Source organism: Lygodium microphyllum, chromosome 18 (assembly GCF_053477565.2).
Source record: "Lygodium microphyllum isolate KBCC chromosome 18, Lygodium_microphyllum_v1.1.10, whole genome shotgun sequence".
Classification (NCBI taxonomy): domain Eukaryota; kingdom Viridiplantae; phylum Streptophyta; class Polypodiopsida; order Schizaeales; family Lygodiaceae; genus Lygodium; species Lygodium microphyllum.
In genome coordinates this window covers 31159464-31169020 of record NC_141152.1, presented here as the reverse complement: position 1 = coordinate 31169020, position 9557 = coordinate 31159464, and positions in this window count along the sequence as shown.

Here is a 9557-nt window from a genome sequence, read left to right as displayed (position 1 = left end):
GCGCGTCCTTGGCATTGTCTCTTGACCTTCTTGTTTCAAGTATGGCCTCACTCACTGGTTCTCGTCATTCGACCTGTGCTTGTATCAACTCTTTCAACAAGTCCTTGATCTCGTTAGTAGGCTTGATTGTTACGTCAGCACCTTCCTTGCCTTTCCCTTGAGGTTCAATGAGGTCACCCTTGCTAAAGGTTGTGACTATCCTCACACCTGGTAGTGTCAGGTGTATCCTCTGTGCTACATAGTCAGCCTCACATTTGGTCGCCCTTTTGAAGGGTCTTCCCAAGAGGGTCTCCTTACCATATTTAGCACTATCTGGAGGAACATGAAATAGGATGGGCAAGCTCTCAGTTTTGATTGTTGCAAGGATATTGCACTTCCCTATGAGTGCTTGTGGAGATCCCCCGCAAGGGTTAAGAGTTGCATTAGTCGGTGTCAACTCTGGTTGGCCTAGTAGGGTCCATGCCTCATAGGTCAAGACATTAAAATCTGCTCCTTCATCAATCAGAGCATCGATGGTATGTTCTCTTTTCGCGGTGAGTTTGACCCTAAGATAAGCAGGTGGTACTATGTCTTCATCTTCCAGGTCTTGGCTTGTAAATTTAAGCCTTCTGACAAATGCCCTTGAGTCCCCAACTGCACGACCAGATGTGGATTCTCCACTGATGTCTTGGTTCGTTAGTGCGGTGCCATTCAAGGAGCATCTATTGTCAGGACTATTGTATCTAGTCATTCTCGCTATCGTAGCTTGCTGTTGTTGCTCTTCGCTTTGACTAGATGCAGTCCGAATGCAACACGTATGTGTTTCTGTAGTGTGGCCTTTTTGCCCTTGTTGGCTAGATTGGCCCATTGAGGTTCTAGGGTCTCTGTTTCTCTCGGTCCAGGCATGGGCTTCTGGTTGCTCTTTCGTCAGTGAGAATCCATGTTCATGTAGAGCCATTACTACACTAGGGTCGAATTTGGAGGACCTGTCACAGCGCGCGTTTCCTCTCCAACCTACTCGGGGGAGGTGCCAAGGGGGCAGAGCTCCCTCCGTGGGGTCCGGGGGGTGGTCCCCTCCTCGACCCGCAGGGTCATTATGGTAGCACCATCCGCAGCTTGGAGGATCGTTCCGCCAAATCTTGAACCACTTGCTCGAAGTTTCTGCCCAGTGGTGGATCTGCGATGCGCCTTTCGCTCTATGTAGTCTGTGGGGTCAACTTCAGGGTTCAGAGCTCTTTTTCTAATTCGTTGTCTTGCTCATTTTTGGGTCTAATCAGGCTTTCCCACTCGGTGGATTGCATCTAAGTCCCTAGTCTCGCAACGGCCTACCTCTAGCTACTAAGCGGCTGTGCCCTACGATTTTGCCTATTCTGTGTGCCAGAATCGAGTTTTGAGTGTCCTAAGGGCTTCTAACAATTCGCGCTGCTGAGTGTTGGCTGGGTCAGGTAAAGTTTTTTGAAAATTTGGTCAAACTGCACACTCGACCCAACTGGTCCGAGTTGCACGGTCCGAGTGCCCAATTCAGCACGTTCGAGGGTCGAGTGGTAAGGGTCGTGTGTGACTGTCCGAATGAAAAATTCGGCCGGTCCGACCCCGGGGGTCCGAGGGCCGAGTGGGCGGTGGCCGGGTCAGGGGGCCGAGTGGCTAGTCCAAGTGCTCGATTCGGCACGTCCGAGGGCCGAGTGGTAGTGGTCGAGTGGTCCGAGGGCTGATTCTGGGCCTCGAACTAGAGTCGTCGCGACTCAGATGCGCCGAGCGCCAAGCGCCGAGCGTGTTTTCGCCGATGCTCACGAAATTCGTCGTGCAGGGCGCTGGAGGCCTTCCCCCTTGTCGAGCAGCTCCAAATTGGTCCTACTAATGTAGAGGAAGGTGTAGAATTACCTGGGCTAGTCGACGATCTCTCCGATGCCAAGATTGAAGCGGATTCCTTTGCCAAGCTTTCCTCTTCTCTCCTACTCTCCTGAAACCCTGCAATGCACAATGTGGCCTTTCTTGCCACTTTTGGCCCTTATACCCTTTTGTGTGGTATTGGCACCCCCAATAACTCACTTACCGACCTTAGGCATCACAAGCAAGTTTTTTAACACTTTTACAAGATTCTTGCCCTATTTTGCAATAGTAACCCTAATGCTTATTTTCTTTGTTTTTCTTTGTTTTCTCCTATTCTAATGCATCCAAATCACAAAGTAAATACCTACACTACTCCATCTCACAACATGACTCTCAAAAAGCAAAAAACCTACTTCCCAAGGAGATTGAATACCATCTTCAACCCCCTCACTCCCTACCTATCTCAAGCACCGGTTCAGGGGAAAGCCCTTACTTTGATGCTTGATTCGAAGCGCACAAGCACTCAAGGCTTGAATCCGTTCGTCGCGGCAATGGAACCAAAATGTTGGGAGCTTTCGCTCAACCGCCAAGACCCACGGACCGCTTATTGTTTCAAGCGTTCCAAGCCGAGCACTAATGGCTACCTCTCACATAGCTGACGCGCCATCCATATCTACGGGTGTAGTGAGCTTACCTCCATGCCATTTGAGTTACCTCCTCTCCTGCGCACTCCGGTAGCTCCACGATCCAAGTGCAAGCTTCAAGCAAGCTCCGTCCTCAAGCTCCACGCTCCAAGCTCCATAGTCACGAGCAAGAGAGGAGAAGAGAAGAGAAGAGAAGAGAAGAGAAAAGAAAAGAAGAAGAGAGGAGAAGATGGAGAGCTTCTCCTCCCCAGTCCCTCACCCTCACACACTCACTCCCTCACACTCTCACACTCCCCCTCTCAAGCACAAGCTCAAGCAAGCAAGAAGAAGAAGAATAAGAAGAAGAAGAAGAAGAGGAGAGCCACTTTTTGCCACATACAAGAATGAGCTTCTCATTCACTTTTCAACTTTATATACAAAACCCTAAATCCCTTTTGGGCGGTCATCCCCTTTTCCCTTTTTTACATGGCCGGCCGTAGCCTAGGCCCTTTTTCCCATTGTCCTTCTATCTTCCTAGCTTCCTTTCCACCGCCCATCTATATTTAGAAATTGCGCGGGTGAGAGCCCGACGCTCCTTGAATTAAACCATGATGCACTTGTGCTCTTTTACCAAAGTTTGGACTTGCGCTTTTCCTTATGTGCCTTTGTCTTCCGTTTCTCTTTGCCTCGGCCTTTGTCTTTGTCTTCTGTTTTAGCTTTCCGGATTTTCCACCACCTGGCACTCTTTTTACAAGATTTCAGGGTGCGCCTTTGTATTTTAAAATGCGCCTTTCCCCTTTTGCATTTGCCTTGGACTTTTTAAGGTTTCCCTTGCACTTTTGGCCTTTTTTTTTCTTCTTTCTTCTATCGGGCTACCCTTTTTCCGCCTTTTCCCTGCGTCTTTTTTATTTCCTTTTGCTTTCTTCGTGTTGGGGTTAACACCAACAACCTACAAGCTCCACAATGGGATAACAATGCTTCCCTCTTGTAAAGGTCCTCACAAGATCAACAACTAGAAAAGAGAAAATGCGAGCTTTTGTTGGAAGGGATGAATTCTATAAAGGATGTTCACTTGGCACCTTCTATGCAATAAGCACTTCGCATCTCGCTATAAGGCAATGAAATTTACCTTTCAAGGAAGATTAATATTTAGTATGACTTTTTATTTTAGATTGTATTGTTCCATTGAGCTTGTAGACTAACTTTGAGCACTTTATGGAGATGTGTTTCCACAAAGAAGTGTGGAATTGCAACCACTATAGTCATTCACAAGTATATTTAGTATCATGCATGCTGAAGTCAACAATTTTATATACCCTATTAAATTGTCCATCATTCTTCTTCATTGAAAAGAATTCATATTTTTACTTTGCAAATTCTATTGTTCCAACAAACGCAATTGTCTTTGGAACGTTGGGAGAGCTTTCTTCACCTAATTTCAATGGACTGGAAAATTGGAACAATCTCGATAATGGAACCATCCAAGGCCTCAAGTTAAAGATTATCGAAGATATTCAGTGTTCAATGAAGATTGAAAAAATATCAAGGAGAGTTATTTTATATTGGTTCTTTGGATCAATCTTTCAAGGAATAGATTTGCAAAGAACAAAAACAATATGGTTGAGTAGAAAAGTCTCATCCAACACATTAGTTAATATCTTTGGAGTAGATTGGAAGTCAATTGAGAAAGTATAGAAGGGTGATTTGTTTCTCTAGAAATATTCAAAGTCCAAGATGAGTAATGATTTAATTAATTTCTTGCTTAGAACCACCTCAATAAGTAACCGAGGAGGGTGCCACATTGAATTAATGTTTATGTATGGCCTTTGACCTAATAGTTTTCATGTATAGGCAGCAAGCAGTTTGAGGAATGAGTACAATGTAGGAGCAAATTGGGAAATTCAATCCATATAGGAAGAGAAGTTGGTTTGAGGCCTTATAAGGGTTCAAATTTTGGGGTCCATCCAAACAAAGGTATGGGGAGCTTCTCAACATCCATTGCCCATAACTTCCCAAATTTAATGTTTCTCGCTCACATTCGAATTAATTAACATGCAAGTAGTGCATGATGGTCCATTTGCAATCTAGAGGCTCCTAATTATTGCTAACGTAAGACCTTAGAAATTCCATGGGGTGTCAAGCCCCATGTTAGAGACCAATAAGAGCTCTAGACTGATAGACAACATTCAAAGACAAACACTATATCTTTTCTTCTAGTACAAAATATGGAAGAAAAGTAAGGGTGCATGGATACATTTGGACTTTAAGAAAGTAACAATCACTTTACTATGACTATCTACTTGGAGGAAGAGGATCCAAAGTGTTTGTTAGTAAACAAAAAATGGACATTGGAAGATGTAAGAGAAGCCCTTCAGATTCTATTTATAAGTATGAATATGAGATCCTAAATTAAGATCAATGGTAAATTGATTAGAAAAATGATATAAAAGGCTTATAGATATGATGAGATGGCTCAATAGGCCATTGTGAGATTTTCAAAGTCACAAATTTACTACTTTTGGTCAATTTTTATTTTCATGTGTCTTTTTAATATTTCAGTTCACTTAAGATTAGAATCCTTAGTATGTGACACATTCTACTATACATAACTAAACTCATACTTTGAGAGACAAAGATATGATTCTCAAAACTAACAACTTATAAGAAAATAAGAAAACAACGGATGAATCATAAAAAAACATTGAGTTTGTATTGATTTTTGTTACATACAAAATGTTATATATATGCAAGGATATTTTTTACATATTTTCTCTCAAATATCCCCACAATCTAGATATACTTGGGTGTCCTAAGAGATGGCAACCTTTGCCTCCTTTTTTGGTGTCCTTCTAGGGGTCCTTTTAGGAGAGACTTCACTTTCCTCTTGTGGGGTCTCTAGTAGGGCCTTTTATTAGTTCTTTTTTGGGGCCTTCTATGGGATCTTTCTGAGGGCCTTTTGGGACTCTTTCGTGGGCTCTTCCTTTGGGCTTCCTCCCCTTAGAGTTTCTACCCTTCCTTGTCTTGTGTACCCTTTAAGCTCATTTCTTCATTTGGTGTTTTTTTATTGGTTCTTTCTTGATTTGCACCCTTGATTTCATTTTTCAACTTTCCTTCTTTGTATTGCCTTCAAATGGCTTCTTGGCTACAACTAGCTTCTCACCTATTGCAGGCTTCTTAGCTAAAGCAAACTTCTTAGCTACAGTTGGATTTTTAGCTATCGCCTCTCTTTGAATCTATGGGGAATCAGGGCCTCAAGGAAGCTCAACATGCTTTCAAGAAGAACTTTGATTGCTTGATCCCTTACTAGCTATAATACTCTTATTTGTGATAAAGTTTGATAAATTGCATAAAAAAGAGTGATGATATTATTAGAGATAATTAAAGAACATTTACTTATGGAAAAGGAACATGTGAATCACTTTTAGTTATTCTCTTAACTTCCAGTATGAACTTTGCCATCGAAATAACCCTCCATTCACAAGAGGAGGTGTTTGGCTATACTAAGAGGCTTGATGGCTATAAACAAATACTTTTTTATCCCATTTCAATGATGGAAAGTTGTTGTCCAAGGCTTTGAAAACTTGTTGAATATTCTACTATTAATCACTTCTAGAATATTGCAAGGACTTTAAAACCATGAATAGATTTATAGTATCGTCTCACATCTCCTTGGAAACCATGAATAGAAGTTATTAGATAGATTTTCTTGAACCTTAGGCTAAGATAGTGCTACTCAACTATGATCTATGCAAGTTCAAATGTAAAGGTAAGCTAAGTATTTTAAGCAAAATTTTAATTCTAACCTCTATGCAATGTATTATCAAAACGTTTAAACTTACCTCTCATTATAAGGAATGATTACATACTCAATGTCCTCAAAATTTAATTCCTACAAGAAAAAGTTTATGTAGTTTACTCTTTTCTTTGTAGAAGAACAAAGGATACACTATGTATAGCTTTTTGAGCTTGCCATGTGGATGTGTAAGCATTATATACCTTCAAAATGAATTTCAAAGTTACATGAAATAGGACTCAAGCCTTGCAAAATATAATTCAAAATTGTATCATGTTTACTCAAGCAAGGTCATCCACTTATGGAAACCCCATACAAAAGTATAAACGGAATAGAATAGAAGAGGTCAAGGTTACATTTTGCACTATTTGGTGTTCATAGTGCACTTACACGGGGTTTACACAACATTTGGACATTTGGGACATTTAAGTGATGAGGAAAAGTAAAATTTCTTTAAGGTATTAAAGGTCTACACAATATATTTGGAACATCAAAATCATGAAGACAACTATAAAAACTATTAAAGTCTTATCCAAAAATTTCTTTGTGAGTGATATTATGCAAAGGAACACTAAATGAAATTTTAGCATACATTAGGAGCACCAACATAGTCGTGGCATTGATCTCCTTGTCATTCTTATGAAGGAATATGATGTCCTCCAAGAAAATGGTGACCTAATTTTAGTTGTCTTAGACTCCAACATCCACCACCACTTGTCGCCGTAGTATCTGATTAAGCTTCCTTGCATTCTCTTTCTCCAAGTTTGCTAGCTTGTTAAATATGTTTTATTTCTCTTTGAGCCTCTCATCTCTCCTTTTTTTGGCCTCCTCCTCTCTCTCTCTCTCTCTCTCTCTCTCTCTCTCTCTCTCTCTCTCTCTCTCTCTCTCTCTCTCTCTCTCTCTCTCTCTCTCTCTCTCTCTCTCTCTCTCTCTCTCTCTCTCTCTCTCTCTCACTCACTCTCTCTCTCTCTCTCTCTCTCTCTCTCTCTCTCTCTCTCTCTCTCTCTCTCTCTCTCTCTCCATCTTCTTTTCCCTTTTCTTTCTTTGTAGTGACATTTACCTTTTGTTTCTCATTTTTAGTTTCCTTATCTTTCTCCTTTCCCTATTTCTCTATTTGGGTTTTGGCCCCCCAGTGAGCTCTTCAATGTGGAAAATTGCCTTCCTGGATGTATTGGACTCTCTTGGCCTTCTTATAGTGGGAATATTCAAAATCTAATAGGCCTTCTTCTTAATTTTGTGTGCTAGCACAATAAACTTGTTAAACCTATATCTTATCAATTTTGTAGTGTGCATGTCCTTCTTCATCATTGTGACCTTATGAGCATGGGCAACACAAACATAGCTATCTTAGAGAATGCCAATAAAAAAGTATCAAAATCTTTAAGGTAAGCTAATTCACTACTCTACCACCCAATATTATGATAGTGCCTATAAGAAATCTCTTTGACAAGCCGTTGGGGGTAAAGGCACCTGTACCTACACCACCCATGTAGCTCTACACTGATAGTACAGGCACACCTATACACTATAGGTGGTAGGCACCCATCACTATCACTTCATTATTTATTCTTTTAGTGACATTTGAATAAGGGAACATTGGTCACATGTAGTGGTTGTTAGAGTTTTCACATCTTGTGTGCCTCTCTCTCTTACTCTCTTTGCCCCATCTACCATAGCTCACTCCTTGATTGCTTTTGCTTGCTCATGCTCTCACTCAGGTTCTCCCTTCAATTGGTATCAGAGCATTGGTATGAGGAGCTTCCTCATCATTCACTTTAGCTCAAGACAAAGATTTAGCTTGAAGGTTCCATGGCAGTTCAGCCCTCTTCTTCCTGACGTATAAATCTTGCTCCCACTTCTTCCCTGCTTGTCCCCACAATAGAGGCTTGCTCTAGGGGTCAGAGACACTTTCTTTACCATTACCTAGGGCTCACCCAGGGCTCAATGAGGACCAAAAAGACTAGCAGACACATCAGCATATAGATTTGCGCATGTTCTTAACCTTCTATCCTTAGTTTTCCTACAAGCATTGGCAACTCCTATAGTTTGTTGTAATATAAATAGGGACAACCATTACTTCATTGTTTGAGCTCCATTAATGCTCACACACCTATGTATTGATATTGGGATGCTTGGTACATATCTTGAGATGCTTCTTGGATACATTTGATCTTGCTTTGCAGGGTTCTTTGTTGTATACATAGTGGACAATAAGTATTTAACTTGAAAGACTTGTATTGAATGCTTACATGTTTCTCAGGTTTGACATATGCTTATGTGAATACTTGGCACTAATGTTTGGGCCTGGACATGTTTATGGTGACATCTGAGGGGCCATTTTGAGCTACATTGGATACTTTGGTTTTATGCTTCAGTTACTTTTGTCACTTACACAATTATGGGCTTGAAGATTTTATTGGGTTTCGTGCTCATGGCTTATGCTTCATGTATCTTGGATGCTCGAATGTCATGTCTATGATCTATTGAGTTTGTCTTACTCAATTGGCATTAGGTTTTGTTCCAACAAGAGCCACTTGAGCTACTTTGCTATTTTGCGTTTGAGCAGAGCTTTGGGTTTATGCAGTTGAACTTACTTTAGTGAGAGAGTGGGACTTGATTGAGTTATGTCTATACTCTTCGATTACAAATGTTGCCTAGTGGGCAGATTTAATCTTTGTAATGAGCCCAACACCTACTGTCAGATAATTGTCAGTGTGATGTATTCATCCTACTTGGTTATGTATTCAACTTCTTTACACTTGCTCAGTCAGTTGTGTATCTAGATGTTCTTTTCCATTTTCTTTGAGACCTACTATATGCATGACATATATATCTATTGGATGTATCCCCCTATGACACATTGAGTTTAACAATTCTTGGTACTGGTTGCATACTTAGTGACTACTAGTGGTTCGTACATACCCCGCTTCTTGCAAGATATACTTGGTAGTTTATAGATTGGATTCTATAAGTTGATTGCTCATACTTGAGTTTGGATTTACTTTTGTCATTATTTTTACCTTGTTGTAATTGTAGACTCACGCATCATTTATGAGGGTAGATGCTTTGACTTGACCAACATTCTTTAGCAATTAGTGGACAACCCTGCTTTTTTTTAATTTCATCTATTTAGATACTCTTTTGGTCTTAATTTTGGCATGTTTTGCTATAATTTGCAACAGCTTGTTTGTCTTGGACTATGCTTTCATTCATTGCATTATGGCTAGTGGGTCGAATGGTAGTGCTATCTTCAACATTAACAAGTTGGATGGCACAAAATACAACTATTGGAAGGCACAAATTTGGCAAGTTCTAATGTAGAAATCATAGAT